General features: G+C 48.2%; 1 protein-coding gene across 3 annotated transcripts in view; it reads left to right on the top strand.

Annotated features, from left to right (window-relative positions):
• Positions 1 to 10,111: 10,111 nt before the first annotated feature.
• The window catches only part of LOC112225953 (MAGUK p55 subfamily member 3), a 31,139-nt gene continuing 25,730 nt past the window's right edge, over positions 10,112 to 15,520 (top strand). For all 3 annotated transcript variants that reach the window (XM_042307557.1, XM_042307556.1, XM_042307555.1), the window contains exon 1: positions 10,112 to 10,248. The gene's annotated coding sequence lies outside the window, so the exon portion shown is untranslated. The remainder of the gene's footprint in view (positions 10,249 to 15,520) is intronic.

Genomic DNA, 15,520 nt, shown 5'->3' with positions numbered 1-15,520 from the left:
GCCGAATGGCATTAGGCTAAAAGTGCATTAAGCCTCCAGTCAAACTAAACGACAGCAATGTGATTTATTTGAGAGAGAGAGAGAGAGAGAGAGAGAGAGAGAGAGAATGAGAGTGAGAGCAATAAATATGAGGGCAGTTAATATCAGGACATTTCTGTGATTTCTCCTTTAATCCTTTCCTATTTTTATATATCAAATAATATCAAATCCAATAATAACATCAATAGTAATCAATTTTCATGAGATCATATTTTATCTAGACTAAGTGTAATACAAGAAAAGGGCCATTCATTGAGTGCCTATAAAGGACAGACATATTCCATAACAGAGGAATGCCCACACTTCCTCTTATATCAGTACTGAACCAAGTACTACTCTTGACAGAAGCTGATGCTTGGCAGTGGCACAGTCTGTGTGCATTCGGTCTTTTTATTTTCTGTTTGTTTATCTGTCTGAGTCTGTAAGTCATCCAGTCCTTGGAGGGGGGAGTGACTCATGCCCAGTGTGGAGGCCTGAAAATGGATGTGTCACGACTCCCTCTCGACCTGATCCAGGGGTTAGATCACGATGTGGCTCCTCTCAGAGGTTGTTATCAGGAGCTGTTTGTTAATAGATGTAATGTCTGATCATTTCTATGTAATTGTTGTAATCCATTATGTAATGTTCTTATAGTATTTCACTCTATTTTGCACAAAGGAAGGTGGGTGTAGTTCGTGAGTGGTCGAAATTAACCTGTTAGCTTAGTCCATAGTGAAATAGGCTACATTTGCTCCCATGACATTAGTTACATAATATCTTCACAGAATATTCTGTGTTCCCATTTCACTCCTCTTTCAGCCGACATTGAATCAATGCAGGCAAACCTTTAGCAAGCTTTTCATGCTAAATCAGTTGTCCCTGTCCCTGCCTGGTGCCGGGCCCAACAGATGCAGCTTCAGGCTCAGCAGCCCCTGTCTCCCCCTCCCCATACCCCTGAACCAGCCCTACTCCCAAATTAAGAAGGAGGTGAGCAGCATTGTGTTGAATGACATGGCAGTTGACAAAATTGCAGGGGATCCGTGGGAATGATTAAATCCTTTATGATAAGAATTAAAACACTGTAATTATTTTGGTCATTTACTGACATCTAGTGGTGGTAATACGCAACTGCAGGCAATTAGGATCAATATTCTGCAGGATTCAGTGCTGTTTAATTTTTTTCCGTGGTGCATGCAGATCATTTAATCACCAAAATGGTAGTAACTGAAAATGTGGTTATAATGTTATTACAAATGGCATTATATTATAGGACATATTATCATATGTGTACACGCTGATCAGTGACTTTGCTAGCAAGAAGGATCGGCACTGGGCTCTTGTTGAGTAAGGCTGAGCAAGGGCCACTGATAACTGTTAAATGGCATGGCTATGGATATTGGATCACTACACACATGATGCCCACGGGCCGAGAACAAGATTGAGAACAGACTGAGAACAAGATATATCTCAAAGTAATGGCTGGATTTCCATAGAATTTGTTGTGCACAATCATCACTCCAAGTGGAAGAAACCTATTGATTTGGTGACCACTTGACCTTTCCTCTAGCGTCACCATCAGGCCTTTTCCATTTCCACTTTTACAGCTGCTTATTTTCTAGTTGGTATGTATACTTAGTTCAAAAATCTGCTGCTGATTTGCTATTGATTATGTTAATTTATTTTAATTGAAGAGGTTAATGTATATTTAAGTTATATTTATTTTAAGTTGTTCATTAATGTTAAGAGAATTTTCCATTCAAGAATTTGACCATTCAAATTACATTTAGACTCGAAAAGATGGCCTTCAGCACATTTCTTATAAGGGGTGTCAGTCTTGCATCGAATAGTGAATTCCACTGTATGCAGAATGTTGCATGCATGTCTGCACAGTGTTATATTTTCACAGCTCACTGTCAGTAAATATCGTACAGGAAATATTGGACTACAAGAGAGTTGCGAGCCTGCAAAGGTAGAGTTATTTAAAGCTTTGAATGGGTCGATTGGGTTCTGGTGGTGTGTGGTTACAGAAATTGTGCAGGGTTGGTGTGGCCTGTGGTGGTGGAGCCCAATGTGATATCTTTTCATGGGGCCCAAAATCCCTGGCGGCGCCCCTGCTTGTTGTCCTATTGGAAGGTGAACCTTTGCCCCAGTCTGAGGTCCTGAGCGCTCTGGAGCAGGTTTTCATCAAGGAGCTCTCTGTACTGTACTGTACATGCTGTTCATCTTTCTCTCGATCCTGACAAGTCTCCCAGTCCCTGCCGCTGAAAAACATCCCCACAGCATGATGCTGCCGCCACCATGCTTCACCGTAGGGATGGTACCAGGTTTCCTCCAGCTGTGATGCTTGGCATTCAGGTCAAAGAGTTCAATCTTGGTTTCATCAGATCAGAGAATCTTGTTTCTCATGGTCTGAGAGTGCTTTTGGTGCCTTTTGGCAAACTCCAAGTGGGCTGTCATGTGCCTTTTACTGAGCAGTAGCTTACGTCTGGCCACTCTACCATAAATTTCTGATTGGTGGAATGCTGCAGAGATGGTTGTCCTTCTGGAAGGTTCTCCCATCTCCACAGAGGAACTCTGGAGCTATGTCAGAGTGACTATCAGGTTCTTGGGCACCGTCCTGACCAAGGCCCTTCTCCCCCGATTGCTCAGTTTGGCCAGGCCGCCAGCTCTAGGAAGAGTCTTGGTGTTTCCAAACTTCTTCCATTGAATTTTTTTGGGTGAATGCTTACGAACTTGTTGCAGAATGTGGCTCATTGTGTCAAAAACAAAGACACAACACTTGGAGATAAACATCTCACTTCTCTGTCAAAACGAAACTCTGCCATCAAAACCTAACAACCATTTTTCAAAATTGCATTTTGCAACAAAATGAGACACACCTTGTCACGCCCTGACCTTGGAGATCCTTTTTATGTCTCTATTTTGGTTTGGTCAGGGCGTGAGTTGGAGTGGGCATTTCTATGTGTTGTGTTTCTATGATTTTCTATCTCTATGTTTTGGCCGGTGTATGGTTGTCAATCAGGGACAGCTGTCTATCGTTGTCTCTGATTGGGAACCATACTTAGGTGCCTTTTTTCCCCACCTGTCTTGGTGGGAAGTTGACTTTCTTTATGGCACTTAGCCTTAAGCGTCACAGTTTAGTTTTTTTGTAGTGTGTATTGTTTTGTTCGGCGTCTTTTTCTTCATTAAAGAACATGTACGCTCACCACGCTGCACCTTGGTCCGCTCCTTTCATCAGCCGTGACGCACCATTTTAATTACTCTTTCAAAGCAGCAACAACACACTGATGTACTTTATACAACACACTGCTGTCTTTAGTACTTTGTATATCTTTTTCATTTTCTCATATAGGCTTCTGTTAAAGATTGTTCCAGTACATCTACTCACATTTCAATCAACACAAAAATAGAAAGACATCAGAAAGAAATATATATATATATACACAGCTTTTGCCATCGCAGGTTTATAAAACAACACAAACACAAAAGAAAAGTAGAATTACAGTATAGTAATCAATACTATATGTTACTGTAAACTCACGGAAACTCAAATAATTACAGTAAAATTACAGTGCAATGGTAAACAAAAAGTATTGTAAAGGATTGTAAGGGATGGGGTGGATGGTTTATGGATCCTGCCTTCTGTTAGGGTCTGTCCACATCACCTCATCCACATGAAGCAATGTCATCCCTGGCTAGGCAACGGGGAAAATATTGCCTTGTATCCGACCCTGGACTGACCCCACCTCAATGTCTCCGAATGCCTTCTCCATTGCTCGCAGAAGAGGCAGGCGGTCATGTGGTTGGCGGTCCTACACTTTCCAACGCCAAGCCGAAAGTAATTCCTCAATTGGATTGAGAAATGGGGAGTAAAGGGGGCAAGTATACAAGTATACATCCAGAAATATGATTATGTGTTGCAGTATTGTAGGGACCGAGGGTGGCATGGTGATGGAGAACTCCTTGCAGACTAATGGCGGTGCACAAGGTGATATTTCCCCCTGCGCGGCACAGAGACATTCACAACGGCTCTGTAACAATCCCCCTGCGCGGCCCAGAGACATTCACAACGGCTCTGTAACATTCCCCTGCTGCGCGGCCCAGAGACATTCACAACGGCTCTGTAACATTCCCCCTGCGCGGCCCAGAGACATTCACAACGGCTCTGTAACATTCCCCCTGCGTGGCCCAGAGACATTCACAACGGCTCTGTAACAATCCCCCTGCGCGGCCCAGAGACATTCACAACGGCTCTGTAACATTCCCCCTGCGCGGCCCAGAGACATTCACAACGGCTCTGTAACAATCCCCCTGCACGGCCCAGAGACATTCACAACGGCTCTGTAACATTCCCCTGCGCGGCCCAGAGACATTCACAACGGCTCTGTAACAATCCCCCTGCACGGCCCAGAGACATTCACAACGGCTCTGTAACAATCCCCCTGCGCGGCCCAGAGACATTCACAACGGCTCTGTAACATTCCCCCTGCGCGGCCCAGAGACATTCACAACGGCTCTGTAACATTCCCCCTGCGCGGCACAGAGACATTCACAACGGCTCTGTAACATTCCCCCTGCGCGGCCCAGAGACATTCACAATGGCTCTGTAACATTCCCCCTGCGCGGCACAGAGACATTCACAACGGCTCTGTAACATTCCCCCTGCGCGGCACAGAGACATTCACAACGGCTCTGTAACATTCCCCCTGCTCGGCCCAGAGACATTCACAACGGCTCTGCCCAGAGACATTCACAACGGCTCTGTAACATTCCCCCGGCACAGAGACATTCACAACGGCTCTGTAACATTCCCCTGCGCGGCACAGAGACATTCACAACGGCTCTGTAACATTCCCCCTGCGCGGCCCAGAGACATTCACAACGGCTCTGTAACATTCCCCCTGCGCGGCACAGAGACATTCCACGGCTCTGTAACATTCTGCGCGGCCCAGAGACATTCACAACGGCTCTGTAACATTCCCCCTGCGCGGCCCAGAGACATTCACAACGGCTCTGTAACATTCCCCCTGCGTGGCCCAGAGACATTCACAACGGCTCTGTAACAATCCCCCTGCGCGGCCCAGAGACATTCACAACGGCTCTGTAACATTCCCCTGCGCGGCCCAGAGACATTCACAATGGCTCTGTAACAATCCCCTGCACGGCCCAGAGACATTCACAACGGCTCTGTAACAATCCCCCTGCGCGGCCCAGAGACATTCACAACGGCTCTGTAACATTCCCCCTGCGCGGCCCAGAGACATTCACAACGGCTCTGTAACATTCCCCCTGCGCGGCCCAGAGACATTCACAACGGCTCTGTAACATTCCCCCTGCGCGGCACAGAGACATTCACAACGGCTCTGTAACAATCCCCCAGCCCAGAGACATTCACAACAGCTCTGTAACAACGGCCCAGAGACATTCACAACGGCTCTGTAACAATCCCCTGCACGGCCCAGAGACATTCACAACGGCTCTGTAACATTCCCCCTGCGCGGCACAGAGACATTCACAACGGCTCTGTAACATTCCCCCTGCGCGGCCCAGAGACATTCACAACGGCTCTGTAACATTCCCCCTGCGCGGCACAGAGACATTCACAACGGCTCTGTAACATTCCCCCTGCGCGGCCCAGAGACATTCACAACGGCTCTGTAACATTCCCCCTGCGCGGCACAGAGACATTCACAACGGCTCTGTAACATTCCCCCTGCGCGGCCCAGAGACATTCACAACGGCTCTGTAACATTCCCCCTGCGCGGCCCAGAGACATTCACAACGGCTCTGTAACAATCCCCCTGCACGGCCCAGAGACATTCACAACGGCTCTGTAACATTCCCCCTGCGCGGCACAGAGACATTCACAACGGCTCTGTAACATTCCCCCTGCGCGGCCCAGAGACATTCACAACGGCTCTGTAACATTCCCCCTGCGCGGCACAGAGACATTCACAACGGCTCTGTAACATTCCCCCTGCGCGGCATAGAGACATTCACAACGGCTCTGTAACATTCCCCCTGCGCGGCCCAGAGACATTCACAACGGCTCTGTAACATTCCCCCTGCACGGCACAGAGACATTCACAACGGCTCTGTAACATTCCCCTGCGCGGCACAGAGACATTCACAACGGCTCTGTAACATTCCCCCTGCGCGGCACAGAGACATTCACAACGGCTCTGTAACATTCCCCCTGCACGGCCCAGAGACATTCACAACGGCTCTGTAACATTCCCCCTGCGCGGCACAGAGACATTCACAACGGCTCTGTAACATTCCCCCTGCACGGCCCAGAGACATTCACAACGGCTCTGTAACATTCCCCCTGCGCGGCCCAGGGACATTCACAACGGCTCTGTAACATTCCCCTGCGCGGCACAGAGACATTCACAACGGCTCTGTAACATTCCCCCTGCACGGCCCAGAGACATTCACAACGGCTCTGTAACATTCCCCCTGCGCGGCACAGAGACATTCACAACGGCTCTGTAACATTCCCCCTGCGCGGCACAGAGACATTCACAACGGCTCTGTAACATTCCCCTGCGCGGCACAGAGACATTCACAACGGCTCTGTAACATTCCCCTGCACGGCCCAGAGACATTCACAACAGCTCTGTAACATTCCCCTGCGCGGCACAGAGACATTCACAACGGCTCTGTAACAGCCCAGAGACATTCACAACAGCTCTGTAACATTCCCCCTGCGCGGCCCAGAGACATTCACAACGGCTCTGTAACATTCCCCCTGCGCGGCACAGAGACATTCACAACAGCTCTGTAACATTCCCCCTGCGCGGCACAGAGACATTCACAACGGCTCTGTAACATTCCCCCAGCTTCATCAATGGAAATGAACTCATGAGGATGTGCAGCTGCATCAACGTCCAGGACTCTCTGTAACAAAAAATGCACACATTGTACTGTGAATATGGTGTAACTCAAAACACAGAACTACAACGTCTACGGCGGTGGGGGGTGGGTTGGGTCAGACACATTCAGTCAAAACTACAAGCTACAGGCTGTCATACTGTACACAGTAACATCAAAACTGTATTACATGTACTTCACAGTACTATACCTATTTTCCTGTTCACTGAGGAGCGTAGACCTAATATTGTAGGACTACATTGTATTGTACTGTGATGATGTGCAACAATTACATAGGTACAGTCTAGTGTAGAACGTTGAAGACATGCCTGTTCTCCAGTCTAAATGTCCATATTATGGATTCTACCGTGTAGCCACTCAGGTTGGGCTGGACCCTCTGCCTCCCTCATCGTCAGGACATGACTTATGACACGGTCCACCAAAGTAGCCCTTAATGTCGTCGGACAAATGTCTCTGTCTATTGCCTGGTCCCCTTCTTTGTTCTTGTCCTCATCCTCCTCCCACTCCTCTCTCTTCCTCTTCCTCTCGCTACCTCCATGTTTGCAAAGTTCTCACCAAAGAGGTGATCTTACCTGAGGTCTATTTGTAGTGGTGAGGCTCAGACTAATTGGTGTTCAATTACTGTAGAAGTGTTTTCATGTGTGTGTGTGTGTGTGTGTGTGTGTGTGTGTGTGTGTGTGTGTGTGTGTGTGTGTGTGTGTGTGTGTGTGTGTGTGTGTGTGTGTGTGTTGCCAATTTCAGGTATGTTTTGCATTTTGAATAGAAGTATTTTCCCGATGATTGCAAGAGATTTCATTCTTGAACGAAGTGTCTAATATAAGAAACATTGTGTAGTGTTTTGCAAGTGTGTTGCAGAATTGCAAACAAAGTGCAAAGCTGAAAATGGGTTTGTACCTTTTGGTGCCTTTGTTAAAGCCATGGTTACGAAAGGTGTTGATGCTTTTGTCTAAGCATTCCCTTTCAGTGTGTAAGCAATCGTCAAAAACTGAAAGAATGATGGAGGCCACTGTGTTCTTGGGGACCTTCAATGCTGCAGAAATGTTTTGTTACCCTTCCCCAGATCTGTTCCTCGACGCAATCTTGTCCCGGAGCTCTACGGACAGACGAACCCTTCGACCTAATGGCTTGGTTGTTGCTCTGACAAGCACTGACAACTGTGGGACCTTCTATAGACAGGTGTCTGCCTTTCCAAATCATGCCCAATCAATTGAATTTACAACAGGTGGACTCCAATCAAGTTGTAGAAACATCTCAAGGATGACCAATGGAAAGAGGATGCACCTGAACTCAATTTCGAGTCTCACAGCAAAGGGTCTGAATACTTACTTTGCTTTTTATTTTAAATTTGCAAAAAAAAAAAAAAAACTGCTTTCACGTTGTCGTTATGGTGTATTATATGTAGATTGATGAAGATTGTTTTATTGAATTCATTTTAGATAAGGTTGTAACATAACACAATGTGGGGGAAAAGAAGGGGTCTGAATACTTCCGGGTGGTCCAGGCCATATGAGACATTGAATCGTTCTTCCTCATTCTAACCTGAATGATATGAATCATAGAAACAACACAAGACAGGTAGCATTAGTCTGCCTCTCTCCCTAAGTTGTCTTTGTAGACCGAGATATCAGTGTGTCACATGTTTATCGCAGACCAAGTCTCTGCGGCCTGTGTGTGAAATGGAGGGCCGGCTGAGGAAAGGAGAGAGGGGGAGAAGGATGCTATGAAGAAACAGACAAGCACATAATGTACAGTACAGATGGTAATGCCTCTTTTTCTATTGACGGCACACACACACACACTCCAAATCCCTCCATTGGTCCATCCTTTCTCCCCAGAGAGGATGAGGTTAACAGATACCTGTGAATCAGATAGACCAGAGGCCCAAAACGACCTCTGCTGTAATTAACGAAGTCTGTTGGCAGGAAGGACACCCCTCATACCATGTGACCTCTCAGAGGCCAGGGGTGTCATGATGCTGATATACACACATGTTCTTGGTCACGACAGCAACAGCGTGTTTGTCCGTGGGTGTGTGTGTGTGTGCGCCAGTGTCAGTGCACAAAGTCACAACATACAGAGAACACACGAAGACAGAGGAATGGCTGTCGGTCACATCTTCATCCTTTATTGATGTGTGTAGGTGTGTTTATGTTGTTTGTTTGGGCTCCCGAGTGGCGCAGCGGTCTTAAGCACTGCAATCTCAGTGCAAGAGGTGTCACTACAGTCTCTGGTTCAAATCCAGGCTGTATCACATCCGGCTGTGATTTGGACTCCCATAGGGCGGCGCACAATTGGCCCAGTGTCGTCAGGGTTTTGGCCGTCATTGTAAATAAGAATTTGTTCTTAGCTGACTTGCTTGGTTAAATAAAATATGTGTTTCTTTATTTGAGAATTATGACTGTCTTTGTGTGTGTGTGGGTGTGTTTCTCTGTGCTGTGTCACTTGTTACCCTGAGGACCCTGGGAGAAATCCTCACATGACAAAAAAAAGCACACCGACAACACTTATTACCATGAGAATACAGGGGGGAACCCCTTATTCAGACGCTGTGTGTCTCTGTGAGAGAGCTGCACGTCAGCGGACAAAGGAGAAGCAGCCACTAGCTAGCCATCGTCCATAGCCTCAGCCAGCCAGCAGCCACAGCACCGACAACAGGAGGAGAGGGGGAGGGGGCAGCACTCTCTCTCTGTCTCTTTTTCATCCTCTAGACTGATTGTGAATGAGAGAGAGAATGTGCTGGTATCGAAGACAGCCGGGTGAAGGCAATTAACCAGGAGGGCAGAAGGGGAGAGGATAGGAGAGAAGGATTGAGAAAACAGAGGGAGGAGAGGGCTAATGGAGGAGAATGCCCTGTATATGCCATAACAGATAGCAATATAAAGATCCCAGCTGTCAGCTCCAATACAGCTCCAAAGCTGTCTGATGCTGTGGACAGAGAGAATGAGAGAGAGAGAGAGAAAGAGAGAGAGAGAGAGGTAGAGAGAGAGAGAGAGAGGGGGGGGTAGAGAGAGAGAGAGAGAGAGAGAGATAGTGGAGAGGAAGAGAGAGAGGGGGCAGAGAGAGAGAGAGAGAGAGAGAGAATGAGAGAGAGAGGGGTAGAGAGAGAGAGAGAGAGAGGTAGAGTGAGAGATCTGGTGGAAGGGGAGGGGAGGGAGGACTGTGAGGGGAGGGGAGAGTTGAGAGAGAGAGAGATGGAGAGGGGAGGAGGCGGACATTCTGTAGCAGCAGGTTTGTGAGCGCAGAAGCCGGAGAAGGAATCGGAGCGAGAGAAACAGTGTGGCTGCAGTGAGGAAGGAGAGACACATACAGAGAGAGGACAGAGAGACAGAGAGAACGGTAAGGAAATGTCTGTGTGTACATTACTGTCATGTCGGCTCCTGATGTTTTGTGTTTCTAGTCTGTCTGTGAAGCGTCAGCTAGAGGAAAATACTCTGTGGCTCATCTCGGCCGGCCAGCGATGTGAGGAGCGCAGAGCATCGTAGCACTGCAGAGAGGGAGGAGGATGACAGAAGGAGGGAGGAAGAGGGAGAGAGGGCGCATCAGGCAGAGGATGCTACGCAGACAGAGGAAGTGGGAATGGAGAGAGGGAGAGAGGGCGCATCAGGCAGAGGATGCTACGCAGACAGAGGAAGTGGGGATGGAGAGAGGGAGAGGAAGAGAGGAAAAAGCAAGTGAGCCTGCCTGGCCATTAGAACGGTCTGGATGTTTTAGTGCGTGATGGAGAAGAGGAGAGGGACGGGGTGTGTTTGACTGACACCATGCAGCAAGCAGGATGTGAAATGTCAACACTGAAGGTTTCCCTCCATATTACACATGATGAATGGTATTTGGATTCCTTGGACCACACTGCTACTTCTCCTGTGTGTTCTCATCATGAGATCCCTGATATGTCTGTCTGTGTGTGTGTGTGTGTGTGTGTGCTTGCATTTATGCGCATGTGTGTGCATGCCTGTGTGTGTGCTTTTGTGCTTGTGTGCTTGTGTGTGTGTGTGTGTGTGTGTGTGTGTGTGTGTGTGTGTGTGTGTGTGTGTGTGTGTGTGTGTGTGTGTGCGCTTGCGTTTATGCGCATGTGTGTGCATGCCTGTGTGTGTGCTTTTGTGCTTGTGTGCTTGTGTGTGTGTGTGTGTGTGTGTGTGTGTGTGTGTGCGCGCTTGCGTTTATGCGCATGTGTGTGCATGCCTGTGTGTGCGTGCCTGTGTGTGTGTGTGTGTGTGTGTGTGTGTGTGTGTGTGTGTGTGTGTGTGTGTGTGTGTGTGTGTGTGTGTGTGTGTGTGTGTGTGTGTGTGTGTGTGTGTGTGTGTGTGTGTGAGGAAGATTGAGGGGCTAGTAGTGAGGGGTAACGTGTGTTGCATGTGAAGGGCACATTTGGACCTTACCCAAGTATGCTAACCGCTGCTGTCCACGCAGTTTAGTGGCAGTGGATTAGTTGAGTGTTTGTCCAGTATCGTAGAGCAGAGGTGTTAGACAAGACACAGTTTACCTCATTATTGATCATTGCTGTCAGTGTGGTGGCAGGGGAACGTGGGTGCAGGGGGTGTAGGTTTATCATCACTCACTGATTTTAGAGTTTGTATGCACCTCGTGTCATCCCCCACTCACTGACTGTTGTGTAGCATGTTGATGTGCTGACATAGTTAGTTGGAAGCTATTTGGTATTGGCATCAGGCCACTCTCTACAGCATTTGGTGCTTTGTAAACGTCACTTCCCGCCATATGCATAATGTAAACCCACAGGCTCAGAACGGAGGCATTTGACCCTAAAAGTGGGACAGGCAGTGTTGCCCCAAACCGTGAACTCGTCCTTCTCCAAACGGTAATCTGTTAAAACGGATTTGTTTCGTCATTTGGCGGCGCAGACTACAACCATAGATCCCTGAGCGTCTAGTCTACAGTACAGTGTGTCCACCTCATGCTGTATGCTCCTCATGCTGTATGCTCCTCATGCTGTATGCTCCTCATGCTGTATGCTCCTCATGCTCATGCTCATGCTCCTCATGCTGTATGCTCCTCATGCTGTATGCTCCTCATGCTGTATGCTCCCATCATGCTGTATGCTCCTCATGCTCATGCTCATGCTCATGCTCCTCATGCTGTATGCTCCTCATGCTGTATGCTCCTCATGCATGCTGTATGCTCCTCATGCTGTATGCTCCTCATGCTCATGCTCATGCTCCTCATGCTGTATGCTCCTCATGCTGTATGCTCCTCATGCTGTATGCTCCTCATGCTGTATGCTCCTCATGCTCATGCTCATGCTCCTCATGTATGCTCCTCATGCTGTATGCTCATGCCTCATGCTGTATGCTCCTCATGCATGTATGCTCCCTCATGCTCATGCATGCATGCTCCTCATGCTGTATGCTCCTCATGCTGTATGCTCCTCATGCTCATGCTCATGCTCCTCATGCTGTATGCTCCTCATGCTCATGCTGTATGCTCCTCATGCTCCTCATGCTGTATGCTCCTCATGCTGTATGCTCCTCATGCTCATGCTGTATGCTCCTCATGCTGTATGCTCCTCATGCTCATGCTGTATGCTCCTCATGCTGTATGCTCCCTCATGCTCATGCTCATGCTCCTCATGCTGTATGCTCCTCATGCTCATGCTGTATGCTCCTCATGCTGTATGCTCCTCATGCTCATGCTGTATGCTCCTCATGCTGTATGCTCCTCATGCTCATGCTCATGCTCATGCTCTCCTCATGCTGTATGCTCCTCATGCTCATGCTGTATGTATTCTCCTCATGCTGTATGCTCCTCATGCTGTATGCTCATGCTCATGCATGTCATGCTCCTCATGCTCATGCTCATGCTCCTCATGCTGTATTCTCCTCATGCTCATGCTCATGCTGTATCCTCATGCTGTATGCTCCTCATGCTGTATTCTCCTCATGCTGTATGCTCCTCATGCTGTATGCTCCTCATGCTGTATGCTCCTCATGCTGTATGCTCCTCATGCTCATGCTCATGCTCCTCATGCTGTATTCTCACCCAACATCATCAGCCCAGCCACGAAATCTTTGCTCTGTGGTTTGCTGTATGCTCCTCATGCTCATGCTCATGCTCCTCATGCTGTATTCTCACCCAACATCATCAGCCCAGCCACGAAATCTTTGCTCTGTGGTTTGCTGTGACGACGCTGGAACGACAACGACAGCATACGTTGAGGAATACGTAACACTCTAAAAAAGGGGCCCGGTAGGGCAGGTAGCATACGGTGGCTGTACTGTAGTAGCCTGCCCGAGGGGCTCTTGTGGGTGCAATGTTGATAGAGAAGGCACAAATGGTGCTGGGTCTGTTAGCAGAGAGACATTATGGTATGTGCAGTTATGTGCAGCGGGGGACCAAGCTCCTCTCACTGCTGTAAAGATGTTAAACATCCATATTCACCTAGGATGGTCCACTGCTAATTTGTCCTCTGCTAACACTGCTCCTATCCAGTATGCTGGCTTCTGTTCTATTTCGGTAAATCTCGTAGAGTCATTATAATCTCTGCTACAGTATGGATGGTCGTCTTTGATGTGGTTGGTGGTTAAAATGATGAGGATGATGACAATGTTCTGCTGGTGTTTCTTCCGGGGCATACTCTAGCCTATCAATCAATCAAATGTATTTATAAAGCCCTTTTTACATCAGCCGGATGTCACAAAGTGCTGTACGGGAAAGTCAGCCTAAAATCCCAAACAGCGAGCAATGCAGATGTAGAAGCCTATGACCCCTGTATCTTGTTGCCTGGGGTGATGGGGTTGTAGAGCAGTACGGTGCCTGTCACACCGTACGGTGCCTGTCACACCGTACAGTGCCTGTCACACAGTACGGTGCCTGTCACACAGTACGGTGCCTGTCACACAGTACGGTGCCTGTCAAACAGCATGGTGCCCGTCAGACAGCATGGTGCCCGTCAGACAGTATGGTGCCTGATACACGGTATGGTGTCTGTCACACAGTATGGTGCCTGTCAAACAGCATGGTGCCTGTCAAACAGCATGGTGCCTGTCAGACAGTATGGTGCCTGATACACGGTATGGTGTCTGTCACACAGTATGGTGCCTGTCAGACTAGGAGACCCCTGCTGTTCCAAGAGAGAGGCTGAGGTAGGTCTACTCAGGCCAAGGTTACAACCTTGCTGTCAGCACAGGAGGTTGGTGGCACCTTAATTGGGGAGGGTGGGTTCATAGTAATGGCTGGAAAGGAATACATGGAATGGTGTCGAACTCATGATACTATTCCATTCACTATAATCCAGCCATTATTATGAGCCGTCCTCCCCTCAGCAGCCTCCTGTGGGTTGTCAGGTATACCCAGGCCTCTAATCAACACCCTCATTATCGCCTGGTTACGACCTAAGGTACTGATGCTTCTGCTACCTTGCTCAGGCACCATGTGGGCCTGCGAAGCGCTGTGTGTGTGTGCACGTCTCTCCGTTTGTGCGTGTTTCCCTGCCCTGTCCTCTGGTGTCTTTCTATCTGCATGTCTTAGAGGCCCTTTCTTTTTCTAAGCTCATATTTTGGTGTATCTTTGTAACTGCCCTTTTTTTTTTTTTTTTTTTACATGTTCATTTGAGAGGATGATGCGGTGTGTTGAGGCACTGTGAGGCACTGTGAGTGTGTTGCACTGTGCACTGTGAGTGTGTGAGGTTGAGGCACTGTGAGTGTGTTGAGGCCTGTGAGGTCTTTCCTGAGGCACTTGAGGCACCTCTGCAGCTGAGGCCTGTGAGTGTGTTGAGGCACTGTGAGGCTGTCTTTGAGGCACTGTGAGGCACGATTTATTAGGCATTCACACCCCGTCTTTCTTAACCTCAGTCTCTGCACATAGGGAAATGAGACATTCAAATTGGATCTCTCTGTCTCTGGTCCCCATCCACTGACTCTGCTGCTCAAAGGAGCGGATATAGAGGGAGGAGGGGAACGTTTAAAAAGGAAACATACCCATCGTAGGTAATAGGCACGTATAAAACATGTAAGTGAATGGTGATGTTGTAGCTCTCATGCTGGGTTTTGTCACGAGTTGTCCTTGATTATAAACTGGGTGGTTCGAGCCCTGAATGCAGATTGGCTGACAGCCGTGGTATTAGAGACCGTATACAACGGGTAGGACAAAACATGTATTTTCACTGCTCTAGTTACGTTGGTAACCAGTTTATAATAGCAGTAAGACACCTCGGGTGGTTGTGGTATATGGCCAATATACCACGGCTAAGGGATGTCCAGACGCTCCGCGTTGCGTCATGCTTAAGACAGCCCTTAGCCGTGGTATATTGGCCATATACCACACCTCCTCTGGCCTTACTTCTTATGTATGCTGCATCAGCAGGACAGCTGCCAACTGTGATATTTCTAAGAATGCTCTCGTGCTGGACTTTTTCAAGAGAGTATAGGGCCTACTGCTTCGGTTAGATTGTTACCAACTGTCATTTTGGTGTCCAAGAAAGAATTCTGGTCTCCAAGAAAGAATTGTGTTCATGCCTCTTCTTTTTGTCTTCAGCGTCTTAGTGAAAAATGGCCGCCCTGGTGGTTTTGGCACTTGGGAATAGAAGTTTCTATTCTCACAGTAGGTACTAAACAAGAAAGAGGCATTCCATCCTCCCTCCCCTCCTTACCTCCTCATC

Source organism: Oncorhynchus tshawytscha, linkage group LG27 (genome assembly GCF_018296145.1).
Source record: "Oncorhynchus tshawytscha isolate Ot180627B linkage group LG27, Otsh_v2.0, whole genome shotgun sequence".
NCBI classification, from domain to species: domain Eukaryota; kingdom Metazoa; phylum Chordata; class Actinopteri; order Salmoniformes; family Salmonidae; genus Oncorhynchus; species Oncorhynchus tshawytscha.
The sequence above is the reverse complement of the archived record's forward strand: the minus strand, read 5'-3'. Positions and strand labels throughout refer to the sequence as shown.